We start from the raw sequence: 19,358 nt of genomic DNA on the forward strand, positions 1-19,358 counted from the left end.
TGCAGGATATTGTCATTGGATAGCCAAATGTCTTGCAAGCAACAGAAAAATGTGATAAAAATTGGCCCTCCGTTTTCATTTATGACTCTCTCCTCTGTACACACACACACACACACACACACACACACACACACACACACACACTGACGTGTTTCTCGTGGGCATTCCTCCTTTCTGGAAACAGTACTACCAAATGGCTGGTTGCTTAAACTAGTAATCTGTGAAGAACATTTTAGATATCTTTCTCCTCAATGTCCATTACTGCTTACCAAAATTTGATGTAATTATTTTTGAAATATCTCTTAATCCAATCTCCTTCTCACTAGCTCCATCACCTCGTTTCAAACAATGACTTCCAAGACATCTCCAGGGCTCCAGTCTCTTCTTCCTAGCCCACCATCCACAACATGGAAGAAATTTCTGCAAGTTTAATTGTGTTTCAATTAAAGTTTCAAGCAGCACACTTGAAACCCTTCAGGGGCCTCTTGTGATATCAGAACGAATTAGAGACTTCTACCTGGCTGTGAGGTTCTTGCTACTTTTGCTATCCCCCCCATCCCCCCCCCCCCCCCCCCCGTGTTGACCACTTTCGGTCATTACTAAGCGTCTGTCTTAGTATTAACAGTGTCCCCTCCCTACTATTGCCCATTCCGGTGTCTCTGGATCAATCCTCCCCTTCTCTTCTCTCCTTTCTTCTGCTCTGCCTTTTTCACCGGCTTCCTCCTGTTTATTCTTCCCATCCTCACCTAAGTATCCATTGTTCGAGGCTATCTCCCATGACGTCCTGACAGTGTCGGATTAACAAGTATCTCATGACCTCCCGCATCAGACAGCTCGTCACATGCCATTGTCATTATTGTCTATCTTCTTTCTATCTGTCTTGCTCTGAATTCTTCAGACAGCTTGTCCACCTGACTCCTGGCTCTATCATCAAGGTCCATCTAGCACAGCCACTGCTTGAGAGCAGATGCCCAATGACAGCGGAGCAGTTAGGAGATTGCTGAAAGCCCTTTGGGCTCTGAAGTTTAGGTCTTTATGAGTTAAGCTGCTCAGCTGGACGCTACGGTCAATTCAACATAAATAGAAAAGGTTAAAACACTTCCTGACTTGGAATGGCTGTATGAAACCTAATGTGATTTACCAATGAAACCTATGCTCTTACATGCATATTTCAAGCTCCCATATATTGCCAGGAAACAAGGCAAATATTCAATCCAAAACAAAGTGTTTGAGGATTGCCTTAAAAGTTATTTTCATTAGATCAAGTAAAAAATGAAAAGCATTTATTAATTAGAAAATAAGTAAAAGAAATAATGGACGATTGTATCCACATAAAGTCCAAAAGGAGGCAAAGGCACACTGTCATAACAAAATACCTAAAGTGGTTGTTTCAGTAAAGACTGGCTAGAAAGGCCGGTGAAGGATGTTTTCACAGGGAACCCCATGCTGCTTTCTGTGGGTGACACAGGGTTTAAGCAATTGTCAAGATGTATGACTCCGAAGCACATAAAACCCACTTTATTTAAGTGATGCTTCAATAGTATAATGTGCAAGTGGGTCGGTACCAGGAGCTGTGATCTGAATACAAACTGTCCCCTTCATGGTTTGAACACTTGGCTCCCAAATACTGGTACTGTTTTGGGAAGGTCATTGAGTCCTCAGGAAAGTGGATCCTGGCTGGAGGAAGTGAATCATGGGGCCAGCCTTGGAGACTGGATAGTCAGACACTGCATCTTGATCAGTCTTTGACATCCTGACAGTGGATATGATGTGACATTAGGCTCCTGCCGCCATGTGTTCCCCGTTCCCCGCTGGGATGGACTCTTTCCCTTCTTAAATTACAAGCCCTGATGTGTATTGAGCTCTCTCCTTTTAAGTTGTGTCTTGTCAGGTCCTTGGTCACAGAGATGAGGACAAAAACCAACACAGCATGCAATTCAGGTGCCTGGAAAGAAAAGACTTTGCATCTGCGTCTCCCACGTAAATCCCTGCTCAGCTGAAGGTTTTGATGAATGAAGCCAATGAATAGCCTGAAGTTCTGCTGTCCTGAAGCGATGATCTTCTCATGGTAAGGCCAGTAAGGCTCAAACAGGTCAGATCAGTACATGCCTAACGCAAAAGAAACACACATGCACATCTGCACACCGTTCCTTAAGATGGCACAGGGCAAATATTTCATGTCTGAAGAAAAGCCTAGGTTAGCTCGAGGACCACAATGGGAGGTCACTTGTGCCTTTTCCCAAGTACCAGGAGGAAAGATTTAAGGATTACAGAAAAAATTTCACATTTATATACCTTCTTATCCTCTATTACATATTCGGCAAAATATTACAATTGTGGATTTTGTTACAGCCTTTTCATCAGGTCCACAATTATGTTTTTGCCCTTTAGGTTTTTAAATATACCGGCTTTATTCAGAAGAACTCAAAATATAGGAAAACATTAAAGCTATTTCAGAAATGTTGCAGATTTGTTTCTTATACGCAAAACAGTATTGAAGTCGAAGAAGTAGCCCCTAAAAAAGGGAAGATAAAAGCCGAGTTTGGGACGCCCAGCTCCCAAGAGGCTGAGATGGCAGGACAGCAAGTTCCAGTCTAAGCTGGGTGGCATAGTAAGCCTTTGAGATGTGTCAGGGGGCATGGAAAAAGAGGCCTGTGTTTTCACTGGGTCATTTCAGATTGTCTAAAGCTGTATATTCCTGATTGTGCCTGAGAAGGCCCAGAAGGCACAGGTAGGTTACATGAAGAGGTAACTGAAATAATCACTGCCCTCATTCCCACTGTACTACACTATTTCTTTCTTACTCAGTAACATATGTTCAGCACCTAGAAGAGAATCGGACACATTGAGTTATGGTTAGCTAATGGTATTTAATAAATGAGCAAGCAGTAAGCATCAATAAATATATTTACAAGTACAATGATATAATAACATTTGCTTTTTAGGCAGAGTAAGGAAAATACTTCATCATCTTGAAGATGAATACAGTCTTCCATAGATTACAATGAGACCCAATGAGGATGAGGTAATAAAGTCAAAGAAACAACGGCTGAAATTTTCTAGAACTGATTAAAGACACAAACTCTAGGATGTAAGAAGTTCAAAAAATGCCAGGCATGACAAATAAAAGAAATCTATACCTTGATGCATCAAAATTAAGCTACAGAATACCTAAGACAGCGAGAAAACCTTAAAATGAACAGAAGAGTAAACCCAAGGATTGTAAAAAGAACAGGTAATGCTTATTTTTGGTTTTGTTTTCTGTTACCTACAGAAAAGCAGCAATGACCCTAACTGCTCACTTATCAAGGCAATAATGGAAGCAAGAAAACAGAGTGATAACTGGTAAGCCAGAATTTCCACTGAGGCATCCAAGACATTTTCAGATTCAGAAAACACCAGAACACTCATCTCTGATAAACGCAATATAGTGCAATTTGCAAAGGTGTTCCTCAAAGATAAAAACAACAATCCCAAAGGAAGCTGTGAAACACAGGGGTACATAGTAAACAAAGAATTGTAAAAAGGGTGAATCTTGTTTATTTCTTCAATGAAACAACTCCTTTGTTTGGCAGATTCGATGCTTTGTTATTTTAGTCACCATTTTATTCATTTCTTCCCTGATATTTCTAGTTTCTTCCCATCTACTGCTTTTGAGTTCAAATTGTTCTTTTTTTCCCTTAGGATATTAAGATGCATAATTCGGTTATTTATTTGGGATCTTCTTCCATAACAGTATTCCAAAGTTCCTGGCAAATTGTGCTTTCATTTTCATTTAATTCTATGAATTTTTTAATTTCCTCTCTTATTTCTTCAAAGACCCACTGGGCATTCAAGAGTGTATTTTTCAGTCTCCATGTATTTGTACAACTAAGGTAATCTTTCTTGCCATTTAATTCTAACCTCAAGTTATGTTATAGAATCATAGTAACACTGTAGCATGGTCAGTGGCAGAAAAACAGCCAAATAGACCAGTGAAATTGAATAAAGGGCTAGCAATAAATACACATAACTACTACCGCCAGCTGATTTCTGACAAAAATATTAAAAACAATGTAGACACCAAATAGTGTTGGGAACTAGATTTCCACATAAGATCTTAACCTTTGAAATTTCTAGGGAAACTCCTTAAAGAGTTAGGCACAGGCAAGGGTCTTCTTAAAAAAGAAAAAAAGTTTCACTAGGAAGAAAAATAAATCCCAAAATCAACTAGTAGGATTACTTGAAATTCAAACACTCTATATAGTGGCCAGCAAAATAAATCAGTGGGCAAAGAGGCTTGCTATGTAGACTGATGACTTAAGTTCAACCCCTGGAACCCACATGTTGAAAGGAGAGAATTGATTCCCACCATTTGTCCCCTAACTTCTACAGGCCCACTGAGGCACACTTGAACATATATACACACAAATAAATAAATAAAATGCAAATTAAAATTAAAGTTCTGTTCAGCAAAAGAAACAATCACCAGAGTGAAGAGATAATCTATAGAATGAGAGAAGAAAAACTTTGCCCTGGTACACACCAGACAAGTGATTCATAACTAGACTGTATAAATAATAAAAAAATTAAACTTCAAGAGAACAAATTATCCAGTTAATAAACGGACCAATGAACTGAATAGCCAGTTATCAAAAGAATAAGTTAAAATATTCAATAAATATTTAATGTGTCTATTTTTAAAAAAGGAAGGAGCTAAAACATAAAGGCTCAAAAGCAACCTTTAGATGAGAAAAAAATGAGGCTGAGGGCACCATACGACTTGTCCTTAAAATACATCAGGAAGCTACAGTGATCAGATAGTATGTCTTCTCATAAAGATAATCACATTAATCAGTAGAGGACAATCAATAACACACAAAGAAATCTATACGTTTATAGTCAACAAATTTTCAAAAAGGACCCCAAAACATGTGTTGGGAAACAGAGTCTTCAATAAATGATGGTGGGAAAAGGGGGGGCTATATACTTAAAAGAAAAGGAGAAGAGAGTTCTTTCTCCACTCAGAAGGACACCAACTTCAAGTGGATTAAAAACAAATGTAATGCCCAAGATTATAAAACTGCTAAAAGAGAATACAGAGGAATTGCCCGGTGGTATAGGTAAGGATTGTTTAGTAGTGGTTGTTTTTGCTCATGAAAATTTCAAAAGCGTAGGCAACTAAACAAAAAGTAGATAAACAGGAGTCTACACTTGTGATTTGGTAGTACAGTGCTTGCCTAGCATGATATCCGTGTTTATGTATATGTGAAAATACACACACAGTTTAAAGTTATTGGTTTCCTTCATAAGTATTGTGAAGTTGCTTAGTTAAATTTTATTAGGTTTAAAACACACCATTCTTTTAAAAACAATACATGACTCTTTTGTAAAATCTCTAACAAACTTTAAATGTAAAACAATTGAATGGGAGAAGTTAATGTATACACAGAGATTTTTATTTCATCAACTTTTGTTATTTTACAGATGTGCATAATGGGGAGGCAAACATTTCCCCTTTTTCCTTTTTATATCCTTGCATCCTGGAGTTTTAGGGGAAACACAATTTTTGGAGAAGTCTGAAGCAACAGTATCTGACTGAACCATGTGTAGGTTGAAGTAAACGCAGTGTAGGATGAAGAGGAAAGGGGGGCTACAACATGTGAGTGTCTTCGAGAGAAGTCAAGCAAAGACTCATTCTGAAGGTGAATTCAATGCCCAGCTCCACTTCTCACCCAAAGCTTGACCATGAGCAAGTCCTTAAAAGCCACTAAGCTTCTGTGTCCTTTTCTGTAAGACTGGGATCCTGGGCATCTCCTACAGAGTGATGGGAAGGACCCAGTGACATAGACATGTGACTCGTTATAGGAGAGTGGATGGTTACGGACATTCAACAAGGCATTATTATTGTTGTTGTTGTCGTTGTTGCTGCTGCTGCTGCTGTTGTCAGAACCATCTTGTAAAGCAGTTGAGGCCTCATAGACAGTCACATGGCAAACGCCACAGAGGTGGCTCACACAAGATTAGCTGTGCCTTCCGTCATTAAGTTAACTGTATTCTGGAGGCATTAGCTATGATTTGTTAAAATGTCCACCTGGATATACCTAGACTGTGGTGTATTCAAATAACATGATATTTTTGTGTTATCATTTATGTAGTCACTTTTACTTGGAGACTGCATCCTTCTTTTTATAACCTATAGGGATAGGGTTATAATTTGAGAGGGAGGTCATTTATTAGGCACCTGCTGTTTCTAACTCAACATCCTTTTGTTGAAGCTATCTTCTGAATCTGCATGGTTCAGGATTAACTGGGAAATTTTCATGAATACAATAATACAGGAAATGAAATGCATCAAGTCCAACATCATTAACAGAGATGCAGTACAGATGTGCAAACAATCTCCAAATAAGTCTTTGACAAGAACAAAACATATTGAAGAAATGGAGACAAGAAGGCTAACAAGCCATTGAGACAATTATAACTCAAGAATTTCTTCCTTCCCACACTACAGAAAATATCTCAGTAGTGGGGTGTCTTCTCCACATTCTTACCACACACACACACACACACACACACACACACACACACACACACGCATACACACACACTGGTAAAAGCCAGACTATCCCCAATTCTTTGGGATGAGTGGGTGATGGGGAGAGGGAGCTGTGGTGGATACCTCATCCTAAAGACTGATGACGGAAACTCAGCCCATTCTTACCTTCTGTAAGAAACCAGGAGGGCTCAGAGTGGGCAATAAAAATATAAATTTAAAACATACAATACATGGAAGTTTTCAAAGATTCTCAAGCCATCTGTCTCCTAGTAGATGGTATTAGAAAAGTACTCATTCTCACACGAGGTTCCTTGAATTTCCATTCATCTGTTCTCCAGCATTTTAGCCATGGGCTTTTTCAAATACTCCACAGCAGCCAGAGAAAATCAGTAGGCACTTTGGTTTCACTGTGTGGTGAAGTGTCTATGAACTGTGATCGTTCATGTAATGATGTCAGATCTCAGGTCCACCCACCTCTAAATGAATCACTGTTCCTGACAAGGTCGCTGAGAAGCCTGGCACTGAACTCTACTCAGCAAGAGAAACTGCTCCTCTAAGGGATTATCTTTGCCATACCAGGAGCATCCTCTAGAGGGCAGTAGACCAGGGGGTCTGCCTAGAGGGCACATGTGAGTGCAGTTGAAGAGCCTAGAGGGGGACTGTATACTTCAGCCTAGAACAGCAACTTTGGGTACAGAGGGTGAGTCTATGTTGAGGAAGAGGAAGATAACCTTATGATAAAATAACCCATCTTAATCCCACAAATAGCACCTACTAATGATTTTCCTTCTCTCTGGTCTTAAGGATTTTTTTTTTTATAACATCCTCTAAACACTGCCCTCTGTCTAGTACTATATAGTGTGGAAATTTCCAGTTTTCCTCCTTTGATAGGCATTCTTGGCTGAGAACTTGACACACCTAAGAAGGAAGAACTTCAATTGCAGAATTGCCTCTATCACATGGGTTTGTGGGCACATCGGAGGGGCATTTTTTTTTTTTTTTATTCCTGAGTGATATAGTAGGGCCCAGCCCACTACGGCTAGTACCATTCCCTGGTGTGTGGGACTAGGCTGTATAAGAAAGGTAGCTGAGCAGAAACCTGGTAGTAAAGCAGACAGCAGTGTTTCTCTGTGCTTCTCCTGCCTTGAGCTCCTGCCTCGGCTTCCCTTGGTGATGGGCTGTAACCCGTAACATGAAATAAACCCTTTCCTTCCAAGTTGCTTTTGGTTAGGATCCTTATCACAGCACACGGAAGCCAAACTAGAATACATCTCTAAACTTGTAGGCCTAAGTTAAGATGTTTCTTCTTCTCACTCACACTATTACTATAGACCACTCTGTGTTAGCTGGGATTAAGACACGTGCAGTGAGTACAGCTGAGGTCACTCGGAATAAGCTGTGATGCAGCTTGGGTGTATTAAATGCATTTTCAGCTTACAATATTTTTAACTTAGCGTGGGTTCATTAAGATGCTGCACCTTTGAAAGTCAGAGAACATTTAAATGGTGCTCAATCAAGACGTTTAATTTCAATTGAAATACTGACAAGATATTCAATTCATCTTGTAATTTAAAGTTTCATTTTTTATTGAATATTTATTGCCAAGATGGGAAAATGGCATTTCAAAAACGTGAATCATGAAACTAAACATTCTCTAATATAAACTACCTTGAGTTCACATCTATGACATATAGGTATCCACCTAAGAATTTCAGAAAACTCATTTGACCAATAACATCCCTTTGAAGGCAATTACCAAAAATTATATATTCAATCCTACTTTTAATAATTTTAGGAAATTTTTTTCAATGCAACTTGCATGAAAAGTAAAAACTGCCCTTTCCCCCTCCTCGGCTAAAAAGTCCATTCTCCCAGGACACATCGTGCGACGGAAACACCTTTGTTGTGGTAGGCTCCAGGTGACTTTTCCAACAGTGTCAAAAACCTTCAATGAAAGGAAGAAAAGGAAACCATTTTTAGAATTCCGTTTGCTTTGGACATTTTACCGAAAACGCAACTTTCTTTTTCCTTGCTAGCAAATCGCATGGGTCGGAAAGGATGGAAGAGGGCAGGATGGCAGCTTCCTGTTGCTGTCTTTAGCCCTTGTCTGAATTAACACTTGCCTCTGCCAGCAGCACGAGGGTGGATGACCTTCTTTGACCTAGGTTTGTACGTAATTATGATGGCTGCTACTAATTGTTTATAGAATCGTCCATCCCTGGTTTGTGTTTTAAGCAGAAGGAAAGGGAGGTGTGATTCACATGAAAAAAATCAACAATCCATGACTTTCTGATTTACTCCAGAATTTTACCCCACCAACTCAACTGCAGTTTTTGTCTCCCAGAATGCCCTATAAGCACAATAGTTTACATGGAACACAATCCAGACTAAGACTAGATGGTCATAAACTATATACATTCTTCAGCATGCTAGGAGCTGCATTTCACTGTAAGAAGTACCACTACTGAGAAGGCTCTAAGCTTCAATGGCAGGCATTCCTCCAGAAAGTTCTTTCCATGATGAGCCCTTAGAACTGTGCTCAGAAACAAAAGAGCCACATTCTATTAAGATAATGGATCTAGAAATACAGGAGCATATTTTAATTATAGTTCATAAAATGGTATATTAATTTGTGAACATACTCACTAGGAAGATTATTATTTAAAGTCAAAAAATAAGTCATGGAAAATCTGGGCTCCTTGCCCATTGTTGATGGGGAGATGAAATGGTAGATGTTGTACAGAAAACTCTAACGTTCCTCCAAGCTGAAACACAGACATGCTGAGAACTAGCCTTTCCACTTCCATATACATTGCCCTACATCAGTCAAAGTGGAGCCCAGATGCTATAACAGGGGTGCTAGGGTATAGGATTCCTCCAGGAAATTCCATCCTGGAGGCCACCCACAGGACCCTGGCACCAGAAAGACTTCTCTCTCAAGAGGAGAAGGCCTGCATACTACTTGCCTGACTCTGTCTCATCTCTTCTGTAAATTATAATGCTGTTGTGAGAAAGACGAAGATTAAGAATGACCAATGGAGGGAAGAAATGCCCACTGGCCCTCTCCCCAGGGCAGTCTAAATCATTTGTTCTTTTCCCCATTTCTCCATATATGATCTCACAGTCTGTCTGACTGTCTAACTCTCTCTCTCTCTCTCTCTCTCTCTCTCTCTCTCTCTCTCTCTCTCTCTCTCTCTCTCTCCCTCCTACCCTTCCCTCTCCTTTCATGTGACCTCTGGAAGCTTGTGTAGTCAACAGGGGTTGGGGGGGGGGTGTTGACAAGACTGGGCCTGAGAGTAACTTCTACTCTCAGGCACACTTTATGTTGCACTTATTCTAAAACAATCAAAGGAAAAATAAACAGAATAACACCCATGAGATATACAGACAAGATGATACAGGACAAACCACATGTAATTGGATAATCACCACCATAACCGTGAATAGCAAGCAATTGCTATGATCTCCCTTTCTTTCTTTCTTTTTTTTTTTTTTTTTCTTTTCATGGAAACAAAAAGTTTGTTTTTCTTCCAAATAAAAACACTGGTTTGTGGGTTTGAATTAACTTTTTTAAAAATTCTTTGTGTAAGAAGGTCAGAGTAACTATCCACCCAAGTATGAAACAGTAATAGTTTCCGGCATGGGAAATTCGATTAATTAAACAAAAGAAAAGAAATGAGACCACCTTGTATCACTACAGACAGAACAAGGAAAACAGCGCATGCTTCCAGCTTTGATGTCAGGAGGAACTGTGATGCCCTTGGCATTGGTCTCAGAGGAAACTATGGGATGTTTGTTTTCCCCACACTTTGAAAGTGATTTCTTATACCCAAGTAAAAAAGAAGCAAAACTCCCCTGACAAAAACTTTACAGAGAAAGGTAAGTGACACGTGGGGTTATCTTACAGCAACTTCAGCAAGCTCTGCTGGTTCCCTAATCCAGGCTCTGATGATTAATGTTACATAACAGCAGTACTTACAGAGACCTAGCCAAAGAAACAATATTTTGCTCGGATCCATGGCGACGTCACAGTTGCCACACATACTGAACAAGCTTCTAGAACATTAGGTCATATTTACCTCATCAGGTAAGATACAAGAATCATTGCTGCAGGTCACGAAAGCTGAGGAGTTAATGAATTTATTTTAAAGTCACTTCTCATTTTTCCAAATAATAAATTCAGCCCTGACCTCTAAGTTTCGTTCTGTTTTCAAGGTGTGTGGGCTTTTCATTGTAATGTATTTGCAGTAATACATCATGTCGGTTATTCTGGACAGACAAAACAGCTTGATTTTCTCTATGAACACATCATCTGCCTCAGAGTAGACTCTGGAACAACTAAATGTTTCTTGCCTGGTTTCAACAAGACATCTAAAGCCAATTCACTCATATCTCCTCAAGATAAATATTAAAATAGATATCTCCTTGGATCAAAAAGTATGAGTACTCTCAGAGTCATCAAGCTTATCTAGGTGGCTAAAATTATAATCCTGCTCTTCTACCTAAAAGTAGAGATAGGTTTTTTTTTTCACATGTGTCAGCTTCTAATGAAAAAAAAAAAAGTTTCATTAAATTTAGTTTTTCCGAAGGTTGAGGAGAGAGTTCTGTGGATAAGAGTGCTTGCTGCCCAAGCAAGAGGACTAAGTTCAGATGCCCAACATACGTGTAAGAAAGCCGGGAGTAGCCGTGCCCATCACTGACTCCAGAGCTGTGGGGGTGCACAGTGGAGAATCAGGGGGGCTTTCTGGCCACCAACCAGCCTATCTGAAGAAATTTGGAGGTGTGGGTTCAATGAGAGACCTTGTGCCAAGGAATTAACACAGAAAGTGACAGAGAACACCCAACATAATTGGCCTACACTCATACAAGCATATGCAACTACATACACGTATGTACACACATATATACCACACAGGAAAAAGGCAGGTTTTCTTCTAAGCTATTTCTTTGTTTTAAAAGAAAATGGAAAAGACATTGTGATTTCACATATAAATAAGGCTTTGTCATAAGAATATGGCATAAAAAGTAAATGTAATTGCAATACATTACAAGACTCACAGTAACAGAAGAAGCTGATTACAGAGTTTGGAAAGGACGCATTTGCATTCCTAAGGACTGATGATGCTCCTCTGATTGGGATTTATTCAGGCCACAATATTTCTCATCCATTAACTTTCTTTTTCAAGATTTATTTCTATATTTAATTATGTGTATGTGAGAATGCTCGGAGCCCCCAGGGACCAGAGACACTGGAACCCCTAAAGCTGAACTTACAGGAGGTTGTGAGCTGCCTGATGTGGGTGCTGGGAACCCAACTCGAACCCTCTGCTAGAGCAGTATGCACATTAAACTGCTGAGCCTTCTCTCTGGTCCCTTGTTAAATTCCTGATGGAGATTACGTCAGTTAAGTCAGAGGAGGAACTGGGAGAGTGACACAGGCTGGCATTCACACAACCGTTTCTTTGTCTATAGCACAAAATCCAAACTCTGGTGTATCTGAGCTACAGGCACCTGTCTGGTGGTGTCGCAAGTACGAAGTTTTCAAAGGTACTTTTGTGCAAGTGACAGAGATGAGTAGCATTCTTACTGCTTTAGAAGTTCTTGTGAATGTCTACTTAACGTCTTAGTGTGTATAAGTGTATGATGGGTGTGTGTGTGTCATAGCACACCCGTCCGTGTAAGTCAGAGAACAGCATTGTGATGTTGGTTCTCTCCTTCCACCTTTATATGGTGGGTTCCAGGGACTGAACTCAGGTTATCAGGCTACTTTTGTCTTTATTGAGATCTGAAAGAGAGGATGGGAACGTGGCCAATGCTTAACTAGAAGTTGAAAAAGAGTTGAACTGATACCATAACAGAAACTATTTTCCTCTTTGAAAGAAAATGGAGAGCTTCCTAATGGGAGAAGAGATGCTTCAGATATGAAGTTAGCTTCCCAGGCACAAAGAACGTCTACCTGGGCACAACAGTGGTGCTCAGCCAGGCATTGATAAATAATTAGAGGCCTTTTTTCTTGTCACCATGAAGGTGGGGGTGTGTCTTCTGACATCTAGTGGGTACCAGAGACCAGAGATATAAGCCAGCATCCTACCATGCAAAAGATGTCCCCTCACACCAAGAAAGATTATCTAAACCAACATACCAATAATACTGAGGCTAAGAACTTGTGAATTAGAACACTGTAGGACAAAGGTCAGTACACTTTTCCTTAGAAGCCAGGTAAGAATACTTTGAGGTCTGCTATTAGTATACAGTCTCTGTCATAATTATCTAATAAAGATAGTCATAGGAACACCGAGTGGCTGCCTGTGAACTCTAGGATAATCCTATTTACATAATCAGGTAGCTGGGCCCATCTGACCCTTCTGGTTTATGTTCTCCACATAGAGTCATTCCCATCTTATAGATTCCCTGAATTCTTATTTCTAGAACTGGAAATGGTTTTATTTATCACCATGTGACACCTTGATGGAAATCAAACTTTATGAGTCACATCTAAAAGTAAGAAAAAATAATTGCAAGTTCTAGCATGAACATTATATCGATAGAATGAAACTCACCATGTTTAAAACCTACTATTTTTAAAGGAAATGCTTCTCTGATGTTGTATAAACTAGATTTAAAGTTTAGCAACATGGTCTCCTCTCTGAAAAGTAAGACAAACAATATACCAGGATAGATTCTAAGGGGGATTCTTGGGTTTTATTATTATTATTATTATTCTGCTTTTCTCTGTGATTCATGGAGTGTCAACAAAGCGGCTAAGAGATATTACAAAAGCTTGCTAAAATGTATGCAAAATGCTGTGACTGCACATGTATGTGCAATTTGATGATGTTCATAAGCTCCTAGGAATGCAAAATCCAGTGCTAAACCACTCAAGGTCGTTTATGTCTCAGGCCTGAGCTCTCCTGAGGGCCAGCATAATTGAACTCACTGCATGTGAACAGAGTCAGTTGTGTCTTCAACTGAACTAGTAGTCACAGATTACATCATTTCCCGTCAGCCACGTGAAACCCGCCCTCCACTTCAGCTTGTGCTCAGTTTAGACATATGGCAAAGGCACAGTTGTGATCTGAAGTCTCCCTATCTTCTTAATGTTTATGCCTTTATACTCCCTCATCCCAAAAGGCTAAGGTTAGCTAAGTCATGTGACAAAGCAAAGATTTTAAAGTAAGAAAGTGTACAATCCCAGTGCTCAGGAGGCTGTGGGGAGAATTCTGAGTTTGGGGCCAGCCTGAGCTACATAAGGAGACTGTATCTTAAAAATGAGAGAAAAAAAGATAGAGGCACAAAAAGGACACACAGGGACATAAAGTGGAGCCATTAACAGGAATATTTCCACTCCTGGGTCAGATGTACCATTTTATTTTGGGCATCTCTATTTCCTAATCTTTAGGACTGAAATAGGTAATTTCTACATGGCATTTTTCCTTATACTCAGGATTTATCAGCGGTCTAGTAATCAGTCCACAAACATTGACTAAATCTCCATTGTGAGCAAGGCATTTTATGAGGCGGTACGTTACAGTGAGTCACAAGTAAGAGTTTCACCTCCTGAATCATTAACCTCACTTCCTGTATTAAGTGTGCCCTTTGAGAGGCTCTCTGTCATCTGGCCACAGTACTGGGCTTATGAAATCAGACTTAAATTATCGCTTAACTAAAGAAAGTCCATAGGAGCCTGCTCAGAAGGAGAAAGCCAATGGGAGCCTGAGAGACAGGCAGAAAGAGTGGCAGAAACAGTAGCTGCGTCCTCGGTGAGAGCAGAAATGACTTACCATCCCTTTCAGGCCTTACAAAACACTGGCCGTACAAAGTAATGAGGACAATAGACCCAAGGTGGAAAGAAAAGCTTCACAAGGCTTCAGCACAGGTCACTGAAGTCCCAGCATGGGGACAAATAGAAGACGTTCTCTCCCTGTGGGGGAAGAGGATGAAGATGTCAGGTGAGCAGAAAGACTGAGGAAGGATTTCTCTGTCAAGATCCAGTACTGTCAGGCCCAAACAGTAACTATCAGGTTAGAACCTATTCTTCAGATATCACGCAGCTCTCTCTAAAAGTGAGTTTAAAGACTGAACTGTTTGGTTAGGGAGCCCCACGCCCATACCCACTAAGCCAGAACCCAGTCGTCTATACTTTTCTCCTCTCGCTTCCCCGGCACAAGGCTAAATTGTTGAGTCATCGTGACGCTGAGGTAGGGCAGAAGAAGCCTTCTTTAAATTATGGGACATAGCTGCATCTTCCTAAGGCGAAGAGGAAAACAGAATCGCTCCAAGCAGCGAGCATTTAGTCTCTATTTTTGCAGTTGTTACCATGCACTCACAAACAAAAATCGATGATGAAAGAATTAAGTTAATCTAGCCATGCAATATCATTAGTCACTTCCTAGGTTCTGGAGCTCCCTAAAGCAAAGAGAGAATATAATTTCAAAATATTACATTGCAAGTGGGTTTTATAGCTATCAAGTTCGTACAGGCACATAAATCAGAAGGTATTCAGAGAAAATAAGCAGATGTTTGAATTCTTCCAACCAAGTAAAATCATCTTCTCTTTTATATGCCACAAATCCTCAGGCTTTTCATAAATATGAAGGCTGTAAAATAAATTGAGATCCAACATCTAGGTAGTTTATATTCCCCCAAGTTCTCAGCGCTCATGGGTCGGGACTTGAGGACCTGCGCTATTTATTTCCACAGCAATCCAATTTGTGGCAAGGAGTCCAGCTGCACGCAGAGACAGAAACCAAGCCCTATTTGATGAATTTTTTTCTTTCATCTTAATTGAGGAAGGTATTGCTATGTAGCCTAGATCGGCCGCAAATGCAATTCTCCTCCCTGCACCTCCTAGGGGCCGGGATTACATGTGTGCGCCAATGTCTATAGAATTTTCAGAATAATCTTTTTCCTCAATATTTCATTCAAAGCTATTCTTCTACTCAAAATTAGAATCATGCTGGAAACATTAAAAAAAAAAACCAGAGTGTAAAAGTATCCCAAGGTCAGCCCACTAGAGAGGTTCTGACTTGAGGCCATTTTTTGTTTTTCAACAGACTGCCTTCCTTTTGACTTTACATTTTGACTCCTTTTCAACTTACACAGAGTTCAGGCACACTAAGATGGAAAAATCAGTCTGTCCAAAAGGTACCAAGAGAATAAACAAGATGGTGTTGCTAATGACTTATTTCGTAGGGCTTTTCAGCTCTATTTACACCCTGTGAGAGCTGAGAGACCATAGAACCAGTCTGTCATTTTCCCACAGACCACAGCTCCCAGCATCCGCTGCATAGGACAGAGCTTCCATAATTACCAGTAGTAAACTCGGGCTTTGTATAACTCATGGAATATGCAAATATGTCAATTCATCAATGACATTCTCATTTTGTACTACTTTTGGATGGAAGAAAATTATCACATTTATATGGAATATGAAGGGAAGTCACCTACATTAAATCATCATAAAATATGTAGTCAGAAATGTTCAGCATCACAAAACAGTAATTTTGTAAACCACCTGGGTTATAATAAAAGATTAGGTTTATATTCCAGTTAAATCTTAATGCAAGTTAATATAATAAAGATGTTTTTATTTGAGGGAGTCTTTTGTCCATTTTTACCTACCTATATGTCTTTTGTAGTAGTTGACGTTATTGAGTTGTGTTCCTTATATATCTGGATACTGAACCCTTGTAAGACACAGGAATATTTTCTTCTGTTTTATAGATATGTCTTCAGCCTGTTGGTTCATTTGTTGTACAAAAACCTTTGAGTTTAATGTAATCCCATTTGTCTGTTTTTCATTTTGTCATCTGTGCTGTCAGAGTCCTATCCAAAAAGCCCTTCCCATCACCATGTCATACAGAACTGTAGGCAGAGTTTTCCTGTCCCGACTGACTGCTCCCAAATAACCACTCAGAGTCTTAATATTAATTATAAATAATATATTAATTATAAATAATATAAAGCTGATAGCTATCTAGCTCTTACAACTTAAATTAACCCATTTCTATTAATCTATATGCTGCACCAAGGCTGGTGGCATTTACCTCTCCTGCATGTCTTGCCTACTCTCTAGCTGGCTGGTCTCTTCTCTGACTCCACCTTTCTTCATTGCAGCATCCTTAATTTAGTTGTCCTGCCTATAGTTCCTGCCTGACCACTGGCCAATCAGATTTTTATTAAACCAATTCGAGTGACAAATCTTTACAGTGTACAAGAGGATTATTCCACAGTACAGAACTGCTTCTGTTTTCTTTTAGTAGTTTTTAATAATTTTGGATCTGACATTTAAGTTTTTAACTCATTTTGAGTAGTTTTTTGTGTATGGTGAAATATGAGGGTTAGCTTCATCCATCTGCAAATAGATAACCAGTTTCAACAGTATCTTCATTCAAAAGACTCTTTCACTATGTGTTTCTTGCTCCTTTGTGAAAAGTCAGTTGATGGAAAATGTGAAGACTTACTCCATGTTTCATATTCTGTTAATGAGGATGTTTCAGAAACTAACCTGAAAGTTATCTTGAGATAACATCAATATAATGAGTTAGTGATTTCTGAGCTGAAACTAAGATGCTCTGTAATTTCATGATTATTCTCAGTAAAAGTTTAATTTAGAAGACAGAAAATTGTATCTATCGACTTATAAATGGCAAAAAAAAAGAGTATGACTTTGAAAATCACTGTCCTGTTCCAGTTATTAACTATTGTTGTTGTTTGGGGATGTATACACGATTTGGAGGGTTTGTGTATGTCATAGCATACCTGAGAAAGTTCAGATGATAACTTCATGGAGATGGTCCTCTCCTTTCACATTTATGCAGGTTCAAGGGATCAAACTCAGGTCACAGTGCTTCAAGAACAAGCAGTTTTACCCACTGAGTTATATCACTGGTCCTGACTGGTGTTTCTTCTTATTGTCTGTTGCTTTTCTGGGTTCCCAGTGTATAACAAAGTGCTGTGATGTCTCCTCACTGGCAAGGCTAGGGTTCAATTTGGTTCTATGTCCTTTTCTTAGTATGATGACCATTTGTATAATCTGCTCTCAGTCCTGCTGCACAAATTCTCTACTATGCCTCAGACAGTATCATCCTGCACATGTATACCACATCCTCAGCCAAGGACACATAAGTGGTTGCAATGCGGACCCTGGACCTTCTTCAGGAAAGCTCTCTCTGCTGATGTTTCTTTCTGTAGTTGATAGTCAAACCACTTAAAAATCATTAAAAGATAAAAAAACACTTGCATGTGTATGTGTATGTGTCTATATGTATGTACCAACTTTTGGGATAGAGTTTTGATGTGAGGCTTTGAACTCAGAACTCTCCTGTCTCAGCCTCTCTAGGGTTAGGTTTACCAGTCTGTGCCATTATCCTCAGTTCTTGGTTTCTTTAGTACAGAGTTCGCTTTGCCCAGATATGAGGGAAATTCAGTGTCCTTTTCAAGATAAATGTTTTATAAAGTATAATATTTTTCATGTTCTTACCAAAGTGACTACAAAAATACTTTTATAATATGACTAAGTGTTTTCATAGAGAAGAATCAACTAGCTGCCCATCTCCTTACATACCTTCTGATGACTCTTTATTGCCTCTTACATCTCTATATGTGTGAGTCACCCAGGAGCTTATTGAAATGACAATTCTAATTCAGTAGGTCTGGAATAGAGACTCAAGTCTTGCATTTGTGACAAACTCCTGCATGATGTCAATACCACTGGTCTACAGAAAATGGTTAGGGTAGGATGAGTCCAGAGTCTAGATTGCAGCCAACTATTTCCAAGGCACAGGCCTCTGGACTGTAGTGGGCTGACAACCAATCTATTGACCCTGGCCAACAGAAATACAATGCAAGTCACAGGTTTAATTCTAAATTTGCAAGCAGTTACATTAAAAAATGATGATAAAGAAATAAGTGAACTAATTCAATGAGGTATATTGTTGAATATAATATATACATCATGGTATTTTTTATATAAAATAAACATGAATATTGTTAGACACGTTACCATGCCTCATATCAAATGTTCAAAAATCAATGTAAAATAGGGAACAAATGAGAACAATGTATAATGACACATATGTATGAAGAGACTATGCTGAAAGTCATTAATCTGCATGATAATCTAAAATAAATAAACAGCCAGTTGTGGTAGCCCATGATCTCGGGAGGCAGTACTTCGGAGGCAGAGGCAGGCAGATCTCTGTGAGTTCCAAGCCAGCATGATCAACACAGCAATTTCCAGGACATCCAGGACTACATAGAGAGACCCCATCTCAAACAAACAAACAAAAATAAATAAATAAATAAATAAATAGAAATAATCAATGTGTCTTTTATCCTGATGTATGATTTAAGTTTTATTAATCATGTTTCTGGAGCTCAATTTCCATGTCCTATTATTGGTGACTGCATATAGATTGGAGATCTAGAAGACAAGGCTTCCTGAAGATATGACATCCCTGCTGACCTTCCTAGCCTCAGCTCCTGCCACTCACCCATACATACTCCATACCCCAGACACATTTAACTAGTTCTGTTCCTGACCATACTGTTCTACTTGAAATGCCCTTACCTCACCAACACCCCAGTCTGAAACTTACTCATTCTTTCCCTAAACTGATACAACTGCATTAAAATCCCATCATTATGAAGACACTAAGTGGCTACAGAAAAAAAACTGGAGCAATCTCATACTAGTAACTTAACAATGCACTTGAAATTTTAGAACAAAAAGAAGAAATCACACCCAAAAGAAATAAATGGCAAGAAATAAAATAAGGGCTGAAACCAATAAAATAGGGACAACAAATAAAATATGCAA

Source organism: Peromyscus eremicus, chromosome 9, assembly GCF_949786415.1.
Source record: "Peromyscus eremicus chromosome 9, PerEre_H2_v1, whole genome shotgun sequence".
NCBI lineage: Eukaryota > Metazoa > Chordata > Mammalia > Rodentia > Cricetidae > Peromyscus > Peromyscus eremicus.